This window comes from Leucoraja erinacea, chromosome 40 (genome assembly GCF_028641065.1).
Source record: "Leucoraja erinacea ecotype New England chromosome 40, Leri_hhj_1, whole genome shotgun sequence".
NCBI classification, from domain to species: Eukaryota; Metazoa; Chordata; class Chondrichthyes; order Rajiformes; family Rajidae; genus Leucoraja; species Leucoraja erinaceus.
The window spans coordinates 2840708-2860953 of NC_073416.1; the positions used below are offsets into that span (position 1 = coordinate 2840708).

The following is a 20246-nucleotide window of genomic DNA, read 5'->3' on the forward strand; positions in this document are numbered from 1 at the left end:
GGGCCGAGGGCGAGGAGTTCTTTCCTCTTGTGGGGGTACCTCTCTCTGTACAAGGGAGTGCGATGTTAATATTGAAGATGGTGTTCAGGGGTGAAATCAGCGTGCAACTTCACCCAGGGAATCCCCGAACTGTGAACTCAGGCAGTTCACACGGCTGAGAGCGGCAGACTTGTAGCAGGTGAGGTTGTCGGGGGAATAAGTGGAGTCACGAGGAACAGCAAACGCTGGAATCTACAGCAAAACACAAAGTGCTGGAGGAACTCAGCGGGTCAGGCAGCATCTGTGGAGGGACTGGACAGAGGACGTTTTGGGTCGGGGGATAAATACAATAGAATAGAGGTGTACAGCATGGAAACAGGCCTTTTGTTTAGGGCCAAAACCCTTCTTCAGACTGATGTAGGGTGGGGGGGGGGAGAAGTGAAAGAGGAGGAGCCCGAGAGCTGAGAAGGGGAGGAGACAGCAAGGGCTATCGGAAATTGGAGAATTCCGTGTTTATGCCGCTAGGGTGCAGACTGCCCAAGCGGAATATATGAGGTGCTGCTCCTCCAATTTCCAGTGGTGCTCACTCTGGCCATGGAGGAGACCCAGGACAGAGAGGTCGGATTTGGAATGGGAGGAGGGAGTTGAAGTGCTGAGCCACCGGGAGGTCAGGTGGGTTAATGCGGACCAGGACTCAATGGGCTGAAGGGCCTATTTCCCTGCTGTCTGACTATAGACTGGAACTTGATGGTCTCAGTGGGCTGAAGGGCCTGATTCCCAAGCTTGGCTCAAAGCATCAGAGTTGGGAGCTGCACGAGGAAGCCTCTTATAATTAATGCTGCAACACATCGGACCATATGATGATAGAGCTGGCTGCTCTGAGCCTGCCCGGCAACGGGCCGGAGACGGGACGGGGAGGCCTGTTTCCCCGAACGACCCTCGAATCAAAGGCTAGTCCAGTATTAGTAGAAATGCCATCCCCAATCAAGAGGATTCTCGGAGTGGGGCGTTACACCTGGAGACCACACCTGGAGTATTGCCTACAGTTTTGGTCTCCAAATCTGAGGAAAGACATTCTTGCCATAGAGGGAGTACAGAGAAGGTTCACCAGACTGATGATGTCAGGATTGTCTTATGAAGAAAGACTGGATAGACTCGGCTTGTACTCTCTAGAATTTACGAGATTGAGGGGGGATCTTATAGAAACTTACAAAATTCTTAAGGGGTTGGACAGGCTAGATGCAGGAAGATTGTTCCCGATGTTGGGGAAGTGCAGGACAAGGGGTCACAGCTTAAGGATAAGGGGGAAATTCTTTAAAACCGAGATGAGAAGAACTTTTTTCACACAGAGAGTGGTGAATCTCTGGAACTCTCTGCTGCAGAGGGTAGTCGGGGCCACAGTTCATTGGCTATATTTAAGAGGGAGTTAGATGTGGCCCTTGTGGCTAAGGGGATCAGAGGGTATGGAGAGAAGGCAGGTACGGGATACTGAGTTGGATGATCAGCCATGATCATATTGAATGGCGGTGCAGGCTCAAAGGGCCGAATGGCCTCTACTCCTGCACCTATTGTCTATGTTTCTATGTTATGATCTATGAATTATCGCAATTGAATTCGAGATAGTGGACCAAATGATCGTCACTGCTGGAGTCTTGCTTCCCTGCAAATTGGCTGCCATGTTTTCCTACATCACAAACTCAAACAGACTTCATTGGCAGAGAGACTTCATCTGGCAGACGGCGTAAACGGCTGCGGGAATACAAGTTTGTTCGACCGACCGTTCGTCTTTTCACCGTCGTTCTTGCCGACTGGCGCGTTTTCTGGCAATAAGCTGTGAAGTGGCAGAATGGATAAATGTGGAAATCAAACAAGCTTGCAGAAAAGGCAAGGGGCCATTTTAAATTTCCTATCGATTAGGATAACGCCTGCCCCCCCCACCCCCCCCCCCCCGATTCTCTTTGCGTACTCTGCGCGTGGTACGCAAAGCGAAGAAATTTCACTGTGACACGTCACGTGTGATAAACAAAATATTGCTGCCAGTGTGGAGTTTGCACGTTCTCCCCGTGACCCGCGTGGGTTTTCTCCGGGTGCTCCGGTTTCCTCCCACACGACATCCCAAAAGACGTTCAGGTTTTGTAGGTTAATTGGTTTCTGTAAATTGTGTGTGGGATAGTGTTAGTCGCTGGTCGGCACGGTCTCGGTGGGCCGAAGGGCCTGTTTCCGCGCTGTATCTCCAAAGCCATACTAGACTAAACTTATCCAGGTGATCATCCAGAGTGGCGTTTGAAAGGATAAATGCAGAAGAGGTTTCTAGGTTTGGATAAGGACATCTCCCCTGCAGTGAGACTGAGCTCCTGCTCACAGTAAACTGGACAAATCTAATCGGAGGTAAGAAATGTTTTAAGAAAGATTTTATTCATTAGGAAGCAGGGGGAGGTTCTACTGCAGTTGTACAGGGTCTTGGTGAGACCACACCTGGAGTATTGCGTACAGTTTTGGTCTCCAAATCTGAGGAAGGACATTATTGCCATAGAGGGAGTGCAGAGACGGTTCACCAGACTGATTCCTGGGATGTCAGGACTGTCTTATGAAGAAAGACTGGATAGACTTGGTTTATACTCTCTAGAATTTAGGAGATTGAGAGGGGATCTTATAGAAACTTACAAAATTCTTAAGGGGTTGGACAGGCTAGATGCAGGAAGATTGTTCCCGATGTTGGGGAAGTCCAGGACAAGGGGTCACAGCTTAAGGATAAGGGGGAAATCCTTTAAAACCGAGATGAGAAGAACTTTTTTCACACAGAGAGTGGTGAATCTCTGGAACTCTCTGCCACAGAGGGTAGTTGAGGCCACAGTTCGTTGGCTATATTTAAGAGGGAGTTAGATGTGGCCCTTGTGGCTAAAGGGATCGGGGGTATGGAGAGAAGGCAGGTACGGGATACTGAGTTGGATGATCAGCCATGATCATATTGAATGGCGGTGCAGGCTCGAAGGGCCGAATGGCCTCTACTCCTGCACCTAATTTCTATGTTTCTATGTTTCTAAATGCAGAAGAGGTTTCTAGGTTTGGATAAGGACATACATCTCTCCTGCAGTGAGACTGAGCTCGTGCTCACAGTAAACTGGACAAATCTAATCGGAGGTAAGAAATGTTTTAAGAATGATTTTATTGATTAGGAAGCAGGTTAGAGATATGTCCAGAGATATGCCACAGATGATGGAAGCGGTAAAATACAACATTTTCCACTAGTGGGAGAGTCTTGGACCAGAGGGCACAGGCTCAGAACAAGAGGATGTACCTTTAGAAAGGAGATGGGGAGGAATTTCTTCAGCCAGAGGGTGGTGAATCTGTAGGATTCATTGCCACAGACGGCGGTGGAGGCCAAGTCAATGGCAGATTCTTGATTAGTGCGTGTCAGGGGTTACGGGGAGAAGGCAGGAGAATGGGGTTAGGAGGGAGAGATAGATCAGCCATGATTGAATGGCGGTGTAGACTCGATGGGCCGAATGGCCGAATTCTGCTCCTAGAACGTATAAACGTGAAAATGATTAAATATTTCAGAACGGATCTATCAACGTATCCGTTACCTGAATGTCCGAAGTCTGCCGTGTCATTGTATTTGTTGACGTTTAAGACTTAACGACTCACAGTTAAATAAACGTGTCATAGAACATAGAACAGTACAGAAGTGGAACAGGCTCTTCGGCCCACAATGTCTGTGCTGAACTCGATGCCAAGACCAACTCTTATCTGCCTGCACGTGGTCCAGAGCTCTCCATATCCACGTGCCTATCCAAACGTCCCTCTAATGCAGTGGTTCCCAACCTTTTTTTGGCCATGCCCCAGCTAATCACCTCTAAAATCCTGATGCCCCCCCATGTGGTGATATATAATTCTTATCATTTAAAAAGTGAACTCCGTTTCAGCTGAAGAAGCTTAAAACGCCAATACCTTGGTTTAAACAAGCTTCAAAAACATAGAAACATAGAAATTAGGTGCAGGAGTAGAGGCCATTCGGCCCTTCGAGCCTGCACCATTTGCCATTCAATATGATCATGGCTGATCATCCAACTCAGTATCCCGTACCTGCCTTCTCTCCATACCCCCTGATCCCCCCTTAGCCACAAGGGCCACATCTAACTCCCTCTTAAATATAGCCAATGAACTGCCTCGACAACCCTCTGCGGCAGAGAGTTCCAGCGTTTCACCACTCTCTGTGTGAAAAAAAGTTTCTTCTCATCTCGGTTTTAAAGAATTTCCCCCTTATCCTTAAGCTGTGACCCTTTGTCCTGGACTTCCCCAACATCTGGAGCAATCTTCCTGCATCTAGCCTGGCCAACCCCTTAAGAATTTTGTAAGTTTCTACAAGATCCCCTCTCAATCTCCTAAATTCTAGAGAGTATAAACCAAGTCTATCCAGTCTTTCTTCAAAAATAATTTCAAAAATAACTACACAATAAAGACCTTTTCTACCCCCAAAAAATGATATACTCAAAATAACATCTGAAACATAAACTACATATGTTTACCTGATGGAAAATCCAAAAAAATAAAAATCGAAAATTTGGACCCAGACCTCCTCAGTCGCACTCAATTGCCCCCCTTAAAAATCAAATTGCCCCCCTGTGGGGTGTACACACCACGTTGGGAACCACTGCTCTAATGCCATAGAGAAAAACATTTTTCACACACAGAGAGTGGTGAATCTGTGGAATTCTCTGCCACAGAAGGTAGTTGAGGCCGCAGTTCATTGACTATATATATCTCCTAGACGTTATGAACTGTTGAGTCAGAATATCACATGTTTTAGCTCCCTGCCAGCGAGCAATGTCCATCATTGGAGGTGGCATGAGCAAGCACTTGCAAACGAGCACAGGCGTTCAGAGTCTGTACTCGTACCTTGGCTGCCATCTCGCTGGCATCCTGCCAGGGATGCCTAACAGTCAGACAGTGGTCGGCACAGAACGTCCTGTAGAGACCAACCTGGCCAAGTAGAGGCAGGTTTCAAGGACGCGGGTCAATGAAAGAACTTTTCAGAACAGTCTGGTGACTTAAATATTCCCATGGCCTCCCCCACCTGCAAGCTCGCATCTGAATTCACCTTTTTACGGGACAACTTCTCTCTCATTCAGCACGTCACCTTCCCCACCCATGCAAAGGTCACGTCCTTGTACCTGGTCTGCTCCACAAATCAACCGGTACTCGACCTCCATCCTTGCCTCTTCCCCCTCTCTGATCATAAGCTTATACGGTTCGCCGTCCCTTCTCCGACACCTCGCCCCCGCTTCCTCCGAGAAATCACCTTCCGCAATCTAAAATCCATCGATCAGATTCAGATTCAGATTCAGATCAATTTTAATTGTCATTGTCAGTGTACAGTACAGAGACAACGAAATGCATTTAGCATCTCCCTTGAAGAGCGACATAGCAAACGATTTGAATAAAAAATAATAAGTGTCCGGGGGGGGGTGGTGATTGGCAGTCACCGAGGTACGTTGTTGAGTAGAGTGACAGCCGCCGGAAAGAAGCTGTTCCTCGACCTGCTGGTTCGGCAACGGAGAGACCTGTAGCGCCTCCCGGATGGTAGGAGGGTAAACAGTCCATGGTTGGGGTGAGAGCAGTCCTTGGCGATGCTGAGCGCCCTCCGCAGACAGCGCTTGCTTTGGACAGACTCAATGGAGGGGAGCGTGGAACCGGTGATGCGTTGGGCAATTTTCACCACCATCTGCAATGCCCACCATCTCTCTGACCTGCTCTCCGCCACTCTCCCCCTGGACTCAACCCCCCATCTCACCCGATGATCTCACAAACCATCTCAACTCCCCTCAACACTCCGGCCCCCCCCCTCAAAACAAGAACCGTAACTTTCAACACATCTTCACCCTGGTACACACCTGCACTTCGTAAACTGAAACAGACTGGTCGCCAACTCGAACGACTCACAAAGAAATCATCTCTCACGGTCCCCCTTGAAGCTTACAAACTCCACCTCACTGACTACAAAGATGCCCTCATTGCTGCAAAATCTGCCTACCTCTCCTCCATATTCACCGACCCCTGCCTAAACCACAGAACCCTCTTCTCCACAGTGGGCAACCTCCTCAAGCCTCGAGCCAACACTCTCCCTACCTCTACTCCGAATCTCTGCAACTCATTCCTCCACTTTTTCGCTGATAAAATCAGCACCATCTATCAACCTTTATCCCCTGTACCCGACTCCCCAGCATCTACTCCACCACCTACCAAGGCCCCTCCTTTCAACATCTCCACTGACCTCCTTACCCCTCCTCCACACTGCTTCCTCTCCCAGTTTGACCTGGTCACCCCTACTGAAATCTCCAAACTCATCAGCTCTTCCAAAGCCACTACCTGCTCCCTCGACCCTCTCCCCACTCCCCTGCTGAAGTCCTGCCTCCCCGTTCTCTGCCCCAACCTCACTAATCTCTTCAACTCCTCATTGTCCCAAGGAATTGTCCCCTCCGCTTTCAAAACTGCTGCTGTTGCACCAATCTTAAAGAAACCTGGTCTTGATCCCTCCTCTCTCATTAACTACCGCCCAACACAGCGTTGCAACTTCATTCCCACCTCCTTGTGTATAACCTACTTGAACCCCTCCAGTCTGGCTTTTGCCCCCTCCATAGCACAGAAACTGCTCTCCTCAAAGTCCTCAACGACCTCCTCACCTCTGCTGACACTGGTTCCCCCAACATCCTCATCCTCCTCAACCTGAGCACAGCCTTCGATATAGTGAACCATAACATCCTGCTCACCAGACTCGAAGACCTCGGCATTGAAGGCTCTGCACTCAGCTGGCTCCGTTCCTACCTTTCCAACAGATCCCACTTCATCTCTCTCCACAACCACACCTCTGCTACAGCTACAGCCACAGTCACTCAAGGCATTCCCCAAGGCTCCGTACTCGGCCCCCTCCTCTTCATCATCTACATCTTCATCATCTTGGTCAGATACTCCACCACTTCAATCGGGACTTCCACTGTTACGCCGATGACACCCAGATCTACCTCGGCACCAAATCCCCCCACAACCCTCCCCCCTCCCATATCAACTCCTGTTTGTCAGCTATAAAAACCTGGATGCAACATAATTTCCTCAAACTCAACAGCGATAAGACAGAATTCCTCCTCATAGGCTCCAAATCCACACTCAGCAAAATCAATAACTCCACTCTCACCATCGACGGCACCACTGTCTCCCCATCTCCCCAGGCCCGCAACCTTCGCGTGATCTTTGATTCCACCCTCTCCCTTGAGCCTCACATCCGCCATGTCATTAAAACCTCCTTCTTTCATCTCCGCAACATCGCCAAACTCAGACCCTCTCTCACACCTCCCGCTGCTGAAAGACTCATCCATGCCTTCATCTCCTCCCGACTGGACTACTGCAACTCACTTCTCCTTGGCATCAGCTCCACCTACATCAACCAACTCCAACTGGTCCAGAACGCAGCCGCCCGACTCATCACCCACACCAAATCCTGGCATCACATCACTCCAGTCCTCAAACAACTTCACTGGCTTCCCATCTCCCACCGGATCACCTACAAAATCCTGGTCCTCACCTACAAAGCCCTCCACCATCTGCCCCCCCCATATCTCACTGACCTCCTCTCCCCCTACCAACCCTCACGGTCCCTCAGATCCACATCAGCCGGTCTCCTCTCCATCCACAAGTCCAACCTCCGCAGTTTAGGGGACAGAGCCTTCTCCAGGGCAGCTCCCAGGCTCTGGAACTCCCTCCCCCAACTGATCCGCAATTCCGTGTCCCTCACCATCTTCCAGTCCGGCCTCAAGACCCATCTCTTCAACTCTGCCTATCCTTAGCCCACGTGCCGTCCCTTTTCATCTGTGCATTAATTGCCTCATACTGTGTTTTGTATTGTATTCTGTCTTTACTTTGTGTACTAGTCATGTCTCTACTATTTATTTCATTCCCCTTACATGTTTTTCCTCTACCTGCTAAATATTTGTAAGGTGTCCTTGAGACTCTTGAAAGGCGCCCATAAATAAAATTTATTATTATTATTATTATTATTTTGGAGAGTTCAAAGAACTAAAGTTGTTGAAACAAAATAAAGAAGAATTATTAATAGAGCTGGCAGTAGTAGGGTGGGCAGCACAGGGGCGCAGCGGTAGAGTTGCTGCCTCGCAGAGCCCCAGAGTTTGGAATTTAGAAGATTGAGGGGGGATCTTATAGAAACTTACAAAATTCTTAAGGGGTTGGACAGGCTAGATGCAGGAAGATTGTTCCCGATGTTGGGGAAGTCCAGAACAAGGGGTCACACAGTTTAAGGATAAGGGGGAAGTCTTTTAGGACCGAGATGAGAAAAACATTTTTTACACACAGAGAGTGGTGAATCTGTGGAATTCTCTGCCACAGAAGGTAGTTGAGGCCACACAGTTCATTGGCTATATTTAAGAGGGAGTTAGATGTGACCCTTAGGGCTAAAGGGATCAGGGGGTATGGAGAGAAGTCAGGTACAGGATACTGAGTTGGATGATTAGCCATGATCATATTGAATGGCGAATGGTGCAGGCTCGAAGGGCCGAATGGCCTCTACTCCTGCACCTATTTTCTATGTTTCTATCATATTTTATTAGCCAAGTATGTTTTGCAACATATGAGGAATTTGATTTGCCGTACAGTCGTACTAATAAAAAGCAACAGAACGCACAAAACACATTTTAACATAAACATCCACCACAGTGACTCCTCCACATTCCTCACTGTGATGGAAGGCGAAACAAAAAGTTCAATGTCTTTCCCTCATTGTTCTCCCGTGGTCAGGGGCCTCGAGCCTTCCGTCGATGGGACGGGGTATCACTAACACTTTGACCGGACCCATCCATATCGAGGAAATGGCCAAGAAAGCACGCCTCGGAACGCTGAGGACCAATGGCCACCGACGCGCTGTGGAATGCATCGTACCGGGAAGCATTGCCGCTCGGTTTGGCAACTGATCTGCCCAGGGCAGTAAGAAATTGCAGAGAGGTTGTGAACGCAGCCCAGACCATCATACGTTGGTGCAGCGGTAGAGTTGCCGCCTCACAGCGCCAGTCGACCCCCGGGTTCCTCCCCGACTACTGGTGCTGTCTGTACGGAGTTTGCATGTTCTCCCCGTGACCTGCGTGGGTTTTCTCCGAGATCTTCAGGTTCCTCCCACACTCCAAGGACGTGCAGGTTTGTAGGTTCATTGTCTTGGTATAAGTGTAAAATGTCCCCAGTGTGCGTAGGATAGTGTTAGTGTGTGGGGATCGCTGGTCGGTACAGACTCGGCGGGCAAAAGGGCCTGGGTTCCGCTGCGTATCGCTAAACTAAACTAAACAAAGCAGCCTCCCCTCCATGGTCTCCAGCTACACTTCATGCTCGAAAACCAGCCAACAACCACTCACACCCCCGCTATTCCTTCTCCCCCCTCTCGTATCTGGCAGAAGACGCAAATGTTTGACAGCACATACCACCAGATACAACAGCTTGAGGCATAGAGTGATACAGTGTGGAAACAGGCCCTTCGGCCAAACTCGCCCACACTGGCCAACAATGTTCCAGCTACCCTAGTCCCACTTGCCTGCGTTTGGCCCATATCCCCCCAAACCTGTCCTATCCATATACCTGTCCAACTGTTTCTTAAACGACCGGATAGTCCCAGCCTCAACTACCTCCTCTGGCAGCTCGTTCCATACGCCCACCACCCTCTGTGTGAAAAAGTTACCCCTCGGATTTCTATTAAATCTTTTCCCCTCCACCTTGAACCCATGTCCTCTGGTCCTCGATTCCCCTACTCTGGGTAAAAGACTCTGTGTATCTACCCGATCTATTTCTCTCATGAGGAAGTAGTCCAAATCTTCCAATCAACCCGTTTGTGGCCCTTGCCCTTTTTTAATCTGCACTTTCTGTGTAGCTGTAACAATACAATATAATACAATACAAATTCATTGTCATTTGAACCTCAAACGAAATTTGGTTTCTGCAGTCATACAACAAGAAAAGAAACAAGACACACAGCCAACACAATTTGCACAAACATCCATCGCAGTGAATCTCCTCCTCACTGTGATGGAAGGCAAAGTCTTGTCTCGCTCCTGTGTTCCATTTCTTCTCCTGATGTTAAAGCCTCCGGCGGGCGATGGCAAGTCCCGCGGTCATTAAGGCTCCGCTCCAGATCATCTTCAACCCCCCAACTTGGGCGGGAGAACACTGTATTCTGTACACTTTGTTTCCCTTCTCTTTTTACATTGTTATATAGTTCAACCGGTAGGCGGCGCGGCTCTGGCCAGCAGCGGCCTCTGCAGCCTGTCCGCGTTTTTATTATTTTTTGTCTGTGTTTTTATGTAGTTTTTGTTATTTTATGTTGGGGTGTGTGTGGGGGGGGAGGGGGGGGGGGAAACTTTTTGAATCTCTCCCTGCACTGGAGACCCGACCTTTTCTCGTCGGGTCTCAGGTGTCGTTGAGGCCGCAACGAGGAGCGGCCTCCAACGGGAAGAAGCCGGGGACTCTGGTGCCGACTCACCATTGCCGTCGCGGAGCTGGCCGAGTCCGGAGCGGGTGGAGCGGTGGAGGAGCGCTGCTGCTGCTGCTGCTGCTGCTGCTGCTGCTGCTGCTGCTACCGGAGAGTCGGAGGCTCCAACGACAGGTCTGTGGACGGCGGCGCCGGGAGCCCACGGCTCCCTGGAGGGAGACCGCTTTTCGGGGCTTCTGCAACGGCGAATTCTCCCGCCCGAGTTGCGGGGTTGAAGAGCTCCTGGAGCGGGGCCTACATCACTGCCCCGCGCGGCTGGAATGGCCGCGGACTCTGCGAGCGCACGCCGGGGGCTCTAACACCAAGACCCGGTGTGCGACCTCGCACCACCCGGCGTGGCTTTAATGGCCGCGGGACAATCGCCATCGCCAGCCGGGGGCTATGACTTTGACTCTGACATCGGGGGGGGGAGAGTGCAGTGGAGAGATAAGTTTATTTTGCCTTCCATCACAGCAATGTGATGGATGTTTATGTTAAATGTAATTATGTTGTGTCTAGGGTCTATTTGTGTGTAATGTATGGCTGCAGAAACGGCATTTCGTTTGGACCTCCAGGGGTCCAAATGACAATTAAATTGACTCTTGACTCTTGACTCTATAGCAACCAAGTAGCAACACTCTCCCAGCTGCACAACTTCTATATTCTCTGTAAAGCTTCGACTCTACATGCTTCCTGTGATCAAACAACCACAATCGTATGCGGTTTCCATCATGAAGACCGATGTCTACAACAAACCTACCATCTCCCACAGTTAATCTGGAGTACACCTCCTCCCACCCTGCCTCTTGCAAAGATGCTATCCTCTCCTCTCGATTCCTCTGTCTCCGCCGCATCTGCTCACAGGGTGAAGCTTTCCATTCAAGGACATCCAAGATGTGAATCTGTCTCCTCTGCGCCCCGTAGTTCTGCTCTCGCTCCCCCTCCCCCACCCCCAGAAGGAACAAGGACAGAGTTCCCCCCCTGGCCCTCACCTTCCACCCCACCAGCCTCCGCATCCAACACATCCTCCTCTGCCATTTCCACCACAGCACGTACAGAGAAACACTGAGAGATGGCGGTGGAGGCCAAGTCAATGGGTACTTTTTAAGGCAGAGAAGGACAGGTTCTCGATTAATGCGGGTGTCAGGGGCTATGGGGAGAAGGCAGGAGAATGGGGTTGAGAGGGGAAGATAGACTAGACTTGATGGGCTGAATGGCCTAATATTGCTCCTATCTATTATGAACCTATGTGGGCCAGTTCACAGATGGCTGGGAAAACATTTTTCATCATCTCAGTCCTCATGGTACGATGCTTTACCCCTAGTTATAGGGTCCTCGGCTGTAAGTAAGACTGTGCTGTCCTGTACTGCCTGTTAGCTGTCAGTGATCATCAGTTCAAGTGGTGGGACCCTCATCGATACGATCCATCGATCTGCCAACAGTCATAAAACACAAGTTACATGAAACATGAAATGAAAGTGAGGAGTGGAATGACTTGGGGTGCGCAAAGATTTGGGGGGGGGGGGGGGGGGGGGGGGGGGGGAGGGTCAGTCTCAGTCTACCCCACGACAGAAGGGGGAGGGGTTGTACAGTTTGATAGCCACAGGAAGAAGGATATCCTGTGGCCTTCTTGGTGGAACCAGTCTGTTGCCAATATATGCAGTCATCAGCGTTGACTTAAACAGGAGTTGCAGTAATGAAACGCTTCATATCTGCAACACCGGTTAAAGTCAACACTGATAGCTCTGTTTCTCTGAAGCATAGCAAGTGGGTGGGCAAATGTTACCTAGCTCTGTTTACTTTAGTTAGGCTCTAGAGATGCAGTGCGGAAACAGGCCCTTCAGCCCATCGAGTCCACTAATGCCCCCTGTCCCACTTAGGAAACCTGAACGGAAACCTCTGGAGACTTTGCGCCCCGCCCAAGGTTTCCGTGCGGTTCCCGGAGGTTTTTGTCAGTCTCCCTACCTACTTCCACTACCTGCAACCTCCGGCAACCACCTGCAACCTCCGGGAACCGCACGGAAACCTTGGGTGGGGCGCAAAGTCTCCAGAGGTCTCCGTTCAGGTTCCCTTATCCCACACACACTGGGGACAATTTAACTTTTTTTTTTACCGAAGCCAATTAACCTACGACCCTGTACGCCTTTGGAGTGTGGGAGGAAACTGGAGCACCCGGAGAAAACCCACGCAGGTCACGGGGAGAACGCACAAACTCCGTACAGACAGCGCCCGTAGTCAGGATCGAACCCGGGTCTCTGGCGCTGTGAGGCAGCAACTCTACCACTGCGCCACTTATTTGCTTATGTACTTACTTAATTACTTATTAGAAGATTAAACGAACTAACTTTCTGTTGGGCTTGAAAATAGACAATAGACAATAGGTGCAGGAGTAGGCCATTCGGCCCTTCGAGCCAGCACCGCCATTCAATGTGATCATGGCTGATCATCCCCAATCAGTACCCCGTCTCCCCATATCCCCTGACTCTGCTATCTTTAAGAGCCCTATCAAGCTCTTTCTTGAGTCATGGTGCTTTGGCAAAACAAGGAAGGGTTAACTGAACGCTCATGTACTTCACAGAGGCCAGGAGGTCAGAGGGGTTTCAGCACGCCAATAATAATAAAAGGTTTCCGCTCCCTTTCAGTCACGATACTTCCTATTCCACATAAAGTTATCAGCAGCATACAATAGTTCCAACCTGCCTTTCGGGGAGTATCTCAGTCCGGGGGTGGGTAGTGTGCAGTTTCCAACGTTGCCAGTTCAATTCAAACAAACACGTCACCCAAATTCTTTATAAGAATCACAACTAATTTGCAGTAAGTCGACTGACTAATGTTGAAACACCTCATACTTGGTTGAAAAGGCAACACTGCTTGCTCGACTGGGCTGAACGACAAAGCCTTTTAACGCTTGCAAATATCTAATGAACATCTTTTATAATTGACTCCAGCGTTAGAACGGAGACGAGAAAAGACTTTTTCTCAGAGAGTGGCGAGTCCAATTGTAGATGAAACCAGCATGTTATGGTCACTAATGGCTGATTAACCTCGAGGTCCTTTATCAACTCCAGTTCATTACACTACACTAGTGGTGAATCTCTGGAACTCTCTGCCACAGAAGGTAGTTGAGGCCACAGTTCATTGGCTATATTTAAGAGGGAGTTAGATGTGGCCCTTGTGGCTAAGGGGATCAGAGGGTATGGAGAGAATGCAGGTACGGGATACTGAGTTGGATGATCAGCCATGATCATATTGAATGGCGGTGCTGGTGCAGGCTCGAAGGGCCGAATGGCCTCTACTCCTGCACCTATTGTCTATGTCTATGTTTACACTAAATCCAGAATTGCCTTCTCCCTGGTAGGCTCCAATACAAGCTGTTCTAAGAATCCATCATGAAGGCACTCTACAAAGTCCCTTTCTTGGGGTCCAGTACCAACCTGATTTTCCCAGTCTACCTGCGTGTTGAAATCTCCCATAACAACCACAGCATTACTTTTGCTACATGCCAATTTTAACTCCTGATTCAACTTGCACCCAATGTCCAGGCTACTGTTTGGTGGCTGTAGATTTGTCCCATTAGGGTATTTTTACCCTTACAATTCCTTAATTCTATCCATACTGACTCCACATCCCCTGTTTCAATGTCACCCCTTGCAAGGGACTGAATTTCATCCCTCGCCAACAGAGTTACCCCACGCCCTCTGCCCACCCGTCTGTCTTTTCGATAGGAGGTATACCCTTGGATATTCAGTTCCCAGCTCTGGCCCCCTTGCAGCCATGTCTCAGTAATCCCCACAACACCCGACCTTACTCTGTTGTCCATTCTCGAGTTTTCCTTCCCATGAATTCGAGAATCTTTTGTAATTGTTCCTGCAGCCACTTCCCCTCCTAGGTCGGGCCGTTTTCCTAGCCGGGATGAAAAATGTCCGCGCGTAAAAAAGGTCGTGAAAGTGGGACCGGCCCTTTAAGCACTGAGCACTTTGAAACGGGTTTTTTTTAATTGCGGCTTGCATTCGACTGCTTAGCATATTCTAGTCAATTTTTTTTAAATTTCCTCTTGTATTTGCATTCGAAATAGCAGTACATGGTGCAATGAATCTGCTCCCCCCTAGCTGGGTTCGTTTTAAGTTCTCTGTTGCACGAACTCAGTTGCTGGGTTGGATTTCTAAGCAGGAAGTTCGCGAGTCCAGGCTCTCTGTCTCTCTCTGTGTCACCGTCAATGCAAAGCACCCGAGGAACTGTATAAGGGGCCAGGGTGGTCTGAAAAGCGTCGGGAAAGAGAAACGAAGAGCAGGCAGCGACCAGGTAGTGTGTGTGTGTGTGTGCGCGCTATTCCAGAAACTCAGCCGGGCAGTTAGCAAATGCGATATGTCCCCCTGCTTGGAGCAAACGGTGGACAAAAATGCTGGAGAAACTCAGCGGGTGAGGCAGATGCTGCCTCACCCGCTGAGTTTCTCCAACATTTTTGTCTACCTTCGATTTTCCAGCATCTGCGGTTCCTTCTCTCAAACGCCGTGAGCGCAAGGGGCGCGTTTGTCTCTCAGTGAAACGATACTCAAGACGTGAAGAATGTAGTTATGGGTTACACAAAAAAGCTGGAGAAACTCAGCGGGTGCAGCAGCATCTATGGAGCGAAGGAGATAGGCAACGTTTCGGGCCGAAACCCTTCTTCAGACTTCATAGATGCTGCTGCACCCGCTGAGTTTCTCCAGCTTTTTTGTGTAACCTTCGATTCTCCAGCATCTGCAGTTCCCTCTTAAACACAAGAATGTAGTTATATTGGCTTGTCGGTTCATCTCTGAAGAAGTTACGCTGCTTGTTGCACTAGAGGCAGGAAACATGTTGGGGGGAGTCCCGAACCAGGGGCCACACACACACACACACACACACACACAGTTTAAGAATAAGGGGTAAGATAGCCATTTAGAACAGAGACGAGGAAACACGTTTTCTCACAGAGAGTGGTGGTGAGTCTGTGGATCTCCAGACCGCTGAGTTTCTCCAGCATTTTTTGTCTGCCTTCGATTTTCCAGCATCTGCAGTTCCTTCTTAAACAGTCTGTGGAATTCTCTGCCTCAGTGGAGGCAGGTTCTCTGGGTGCTTTCAAGAGAGAGCTAGATAGGGCTCTGAAAAATAGTGGAGTCGGGGGATTTGGGGAGAAGGCAGGAACGGGGTACTGATTGGGGATGATCAGCCGTGATCACATTGAATGGCGATGCTGGCTCGAAGGGCCGAATGGCCCACTCATAGAAACTAGGTGCAGTAGGCCATTCGCCCCTTCGAGCCTGCACCATCCGCCATTCAAAATGATCATGGCTGATCATCCAACTCAGTATCCCATCCCTGCCTTCTCTCCATACCCCCTGATCCCTTTAGCCACAAGCGCCACATCTAACTCCCTCTTAAATATAGCTAATGAACTGTGTGGCCTCAACTACCTTCTGTGGCAGAGAGTTCCACAGATTCGCCACTCTCTGTGTACTCCTGCACCTATTGTCTATAAAGTCATGGTTTGTGTGTAAAAGAAAAAGGTTGCTTGCTTGCTGTGTGTCAGGGCACATGTTTATGAGCCCTGTTTGTCCAGAGTTCGCTGCCGGGAAGGGTTGATGAGCCCCCTCGGCTATGGGGCAGCAGGCGTGGAAATAACTTGTCCCCATTCACTCGCAAAGGCAGGAGCGCGATTTAACACCATATAGGAAAGAGTTTTTTTGGCCTTCCATCACAGCAATGTGATGGATGTTTATGTAAATTATGTTGGGTCTTGGGTCTATTTGTTTGTAATGTATGGCTGCAGAAACGGCATTTCGTTTGGACCTCAAGGGGTCCAAATGACAAATAAATTGAATTGAATTGAATTGAATTGAATCTCAAACATGCTTGAATTGCACCGCCATTCAATATGCTCATGGCTGATCATCCAACTCAGTATCCTGTACCAGCCTTCTCTCCATACCCACTGATCCCTTTAGCCACAAGGGACTGACTCCCTCTTAAATATAGCCAATGAACTGTGGCCTCAACTACCTTCTGTGGCAGAGAATTCCACAGGTTCACCACTCTCTGTGTAAAAAATGATTTTCTCATCTCGGTCCTAAAAGACTTCCCCCTTATCCTTAAACTGTGTGACCCCTTGTTCTGGACTTCCCCAACATCGGGAACAATCTTCCTGCATCTAGCTTGTCCAACCCCTTAAGAATTTTGTACGTTTCTATAAGATCCCCCCCTCAATCTTCTAAATTCTAGCGAGTACAAGCCGAGTCTATCCAGTCTTTCTTCATTTCTTCGTTAGGGGAATGGGCATCCAGGACAGAAAGGCCATCTATACCTGGGCACCACGGTGGCACAGCGGGCAGAGTTGCTGCCTCACCGCGCCAGAGACCTCGGGCGCTGTCTGTACAGAGTTTGGCCCTTCTCCCCGTGAGTTTGCTGCGGATTCCTCCCACACTCCAAAGACGTGCGGGTTTGTAGGTTAATTGGCTTCGGTTAAATTGCAAATTGTCCCCATGTGTGTGCAGGGTAGTCGTGCTAGTGTACGGGGTGATCGCTGGGCGGTGCAGACTCGATGGGCCGAAGGGCCTGCTTCCGTGCATCTTCCATCTCTAAACTAAACGAAACGAGACAGAAATGGAGAATATTCTTCAAATATACGATAGTAGCATTTGAGAGGCTTTTGGATGCGGAGAATAGAGGGACTGGGATTACATGTAGTCAGATGAGATTAGTCTAGTTTAGAAACATAGAAAATAGGTGCAGGAGGCCATTCGGCCCTACAAGCCAGCACCGCCATTCAATATGATCACGGCTGATCATCCCCAACATAGAATCATGGATCAATTATATTCTCAATTTGATCATGGCTGATCATCTACTGATTGTGGACGATCAGCCATGATCACATTGCATGGCGGTGCTAGCTCGAAGGGCCGAATGGCCTCCGCCTGCACCTATTGTCTGTTGTTTATTGTTTCATAAGGTCATCAGTGATAAGAGCTGAATTCGGCCATTTGGCCCACCCAGTCTACTCCACCATTCAATCATGGCTGATCTATCTCTCCCTCCTAGCCCCATTCCCCATGGTGACCCCCATGGGAAAGGGGGAGATGCAGCGAGACCTGGGTGTCATGGTACACCAGTCATTGAAGGTAGGCATGCAGAGCAGGTGCAGCAGGCAGTAAAGAAAGCGAATGGTATGTTAGCTTTCATTGCAAAAGGATTTGAGTATGGAGCAGGGAGGTTCTACTGCAGTTGTACAGGGTCTTGGTGAGACCACACCTGGAGTATTGCGTACAGTTTTGGTCTCCAAATCTGAGGAAGGACATTATTGCCCATAGAGGGAGTGCAGAGACGGTTCACCAGACTGATTCCTGGGATGTCAGGACTGTCTTATGAAGAAAGACTGGATAGACTTAGTTTATACTCTCTAGAATTTAGAAGATTGAGAGGGGATCTTATAGAAACTTACAAAATTCTTAAGGGGTTGGGCAGGCTAGATGCAGGAAGATCGTTCCCGATGTTGGGGAAGTCCAGGACAAGGGGTCACAGCTTAAGGATAAGGGGGAAATCCTTTAAAACCGAGATGATAAAAACTTTTTTCACACAGAGAGTGGTGAATCTCTGAAACTCTCTGCCACAGAGGGTAGTTGAGGCCAGTTCATTGGCTATATTTAAGAGGGAGTTAGATGTGGCCCTTGTGGCTAAGGGGATCAGAGGGTATGGAGAGAAGGCAGGTACGGGATACTGAGTTGGATGATCAGCCATGATCATATTGAATGGCGGTGCAGGCTCGAAGGGCCGAATGGCCTCTACTCTGCACCTATTTTCTATGTTTCTATGTTTCTATAACCCCTGACACCCGTACTAATCAACAATCTATCTATCTCTGTCTTAAAAAATAGCCTCCACAGCCGTCTGTGGCGATGAATTCCACCTCTGGTCCTAGGCTCTCCCACTAGTGGAAACATCATGCACGGCACAGACATTGTGGGCCGAATGGCCTACTCTTGTGCTGTTCTGTTGTGGGTTCTTAAAGGTCGAGAATGACATGGGCCAAAAGCAGGCAAACGGGGCCAGCTTGAAGGGACATCGTGGCTGACATAGACAAGTTGGGTCGATGAGCTTGTTTCTGTTCTGTATCTATATATAACTAAAACTCTGTTTTGGCTTTCTGTGCTGCGGTTTCCGAGTGTACGCCGCCACCTACGGCCGTCATTTTTGGCCACCTCGCTCAGAGCCCCCCTCCGCCGCATGTGTGCCGAGGATTTTTCCTGTCGATGAAAATAGACAGAGATATTAATGTTTTTACAACATTCCCCATTCTCTCTGCTGGAGGGAGAGGATGGGAATATAAAACCAGGAAGTGGTGTGCCTCAATCAGTCTCTGCAAGTGGTGTGCCTCAATTAGAGCTTTGAATGACGCTGACAAATGTCTACAGCACTGTGAGTACCCTTAATTTGGTTTGAAAAGGAAAATATGGTTAGAGGTAAAAAAGTGCTGCCTGCAAATGGTTGTTTGGGTTTGGGTTGAAGCAAAAAGCCACTCTCTCTCCCCCCCTCCTTCTCCCTCTCCCCCCTCCCTCTACTCTCCCCCTCTCCCCCTCTCCTCCTCTCCTCTCCCCCCCCCCCCCCCCTCTCCTCTCCCCCCTCTCCTCTCCCCCCCCTCTCCCCCCCCCTCCTCCCCCCTCCTCCCCTCCTCTCCCCCCCCCTTCTCCCCCTCCCCCCTCCCCCCCCTCCCTCCCCCCCCCCCTCCCCCCCCCCCTCTCCCCCCCCTCTCCTCCCCCCCCCCTCTCTCTCCCCAAGGGAAGTGGCAACGTTGCTGTTTTTTTATCAGCTGTGTGTATTCAGTTTGACCACTTACAGTTGAGGGAGTGTGCTGACCTGTGCTGCTATCTGTCACGTCACCGAGATGAGACTGAATGATAAAGCCTGAAGATTAAACATCAAGACAGAAAAAAGCTAGAATTGCTTTAGTTTCGTTGTAGAGATACAGCGCGGAAACAGCGTGCAAACTCCGCGCAGACAGCGCCCGTAGTCGGGACGGAACCCGGGTCTCCGGCGCTGCATCCGGCTGTCAGGCAGCAACCCTCCCGCTGCGCCACCGTGCCTTGTTGTGAGGTTTCTCCTCCTGCTCGTTTAGTTCAGAGACGCAGCCGGCGCGGAAGCAAGCCCTTGTGCCCAGCAGGTCGTAAGTTCATTCGGAGCAGAATTGGCCCATTCGGTCCATCAAGTCGACTCGCCGTTCAATCATGGCTGGTACGCAAAAAAGCTGGAGAAACTCAACGGGAGCAGCAGCATCTATGGAGCGAAGGAAATAGGCAACGTTTCGGGCCGAAACCCGGAAGGGTTTCGTCCCGAAACGTTGCCTATTTCCTTCAGGATTTCGGGTCTGAAGATGGGTTTCGTCCCGAAACGTTGCCTATTTCCTTCGCTCCATAGATGCTGCTGCACCCGCTGAGTTTCTCCAGCATTTTTGTCTACCTTCGATTTTCCAACATCTGCAGTTCCTTCTTAAACACCTGTCTAAATGTTTCTTAGACATTGCAATAGTCCCAGCCTCAACTAAATTATCCAGTGGTACACAAAAATGTTGGAGAGACTCAGCGGGTGCAGCAGCATCTATGGAGCGAAGGAAATAGGCGACGTTTCGGGCCGAAACCCGGAAGGGTTTCGTCCCGAAACGTTGCCTATTTCCTTCAGGATTTCGGGTCTGAAGAAGGATTTCGCCCCGAAACGTTGCCTAATTCCTTCAGGATTTCGG

General features: G+C 49.6%; 1 protein-coding gene across 3 annotated transcripts in view; it reads left to right on the forward strand.

The window, feature by feature from the left end:
• Positions 1-14395: 14395 nt before the first annotated feature.
• The window catches only part of LOC129714719 (beta-1,4 N-acetylgalactosaminyltransferase 1-like), a 35764-nt gene continuing 29913 nt past the window's right edge, over positions 14396-20246 (forward strand). The window contains exon 1 of one of the 3 annotated variants that reach the window (XM_055664493.1): positions 14396-14797. The gene's annotated coding sequence lies outside the window, so the exon portion shown is untranslated. The remainder of the gene's footprint in view (positions 14798-20246) is intronic. The other 2 variants (XM_055664494.1, XM_055664495.1) reach the window with 2 other exon arrangements.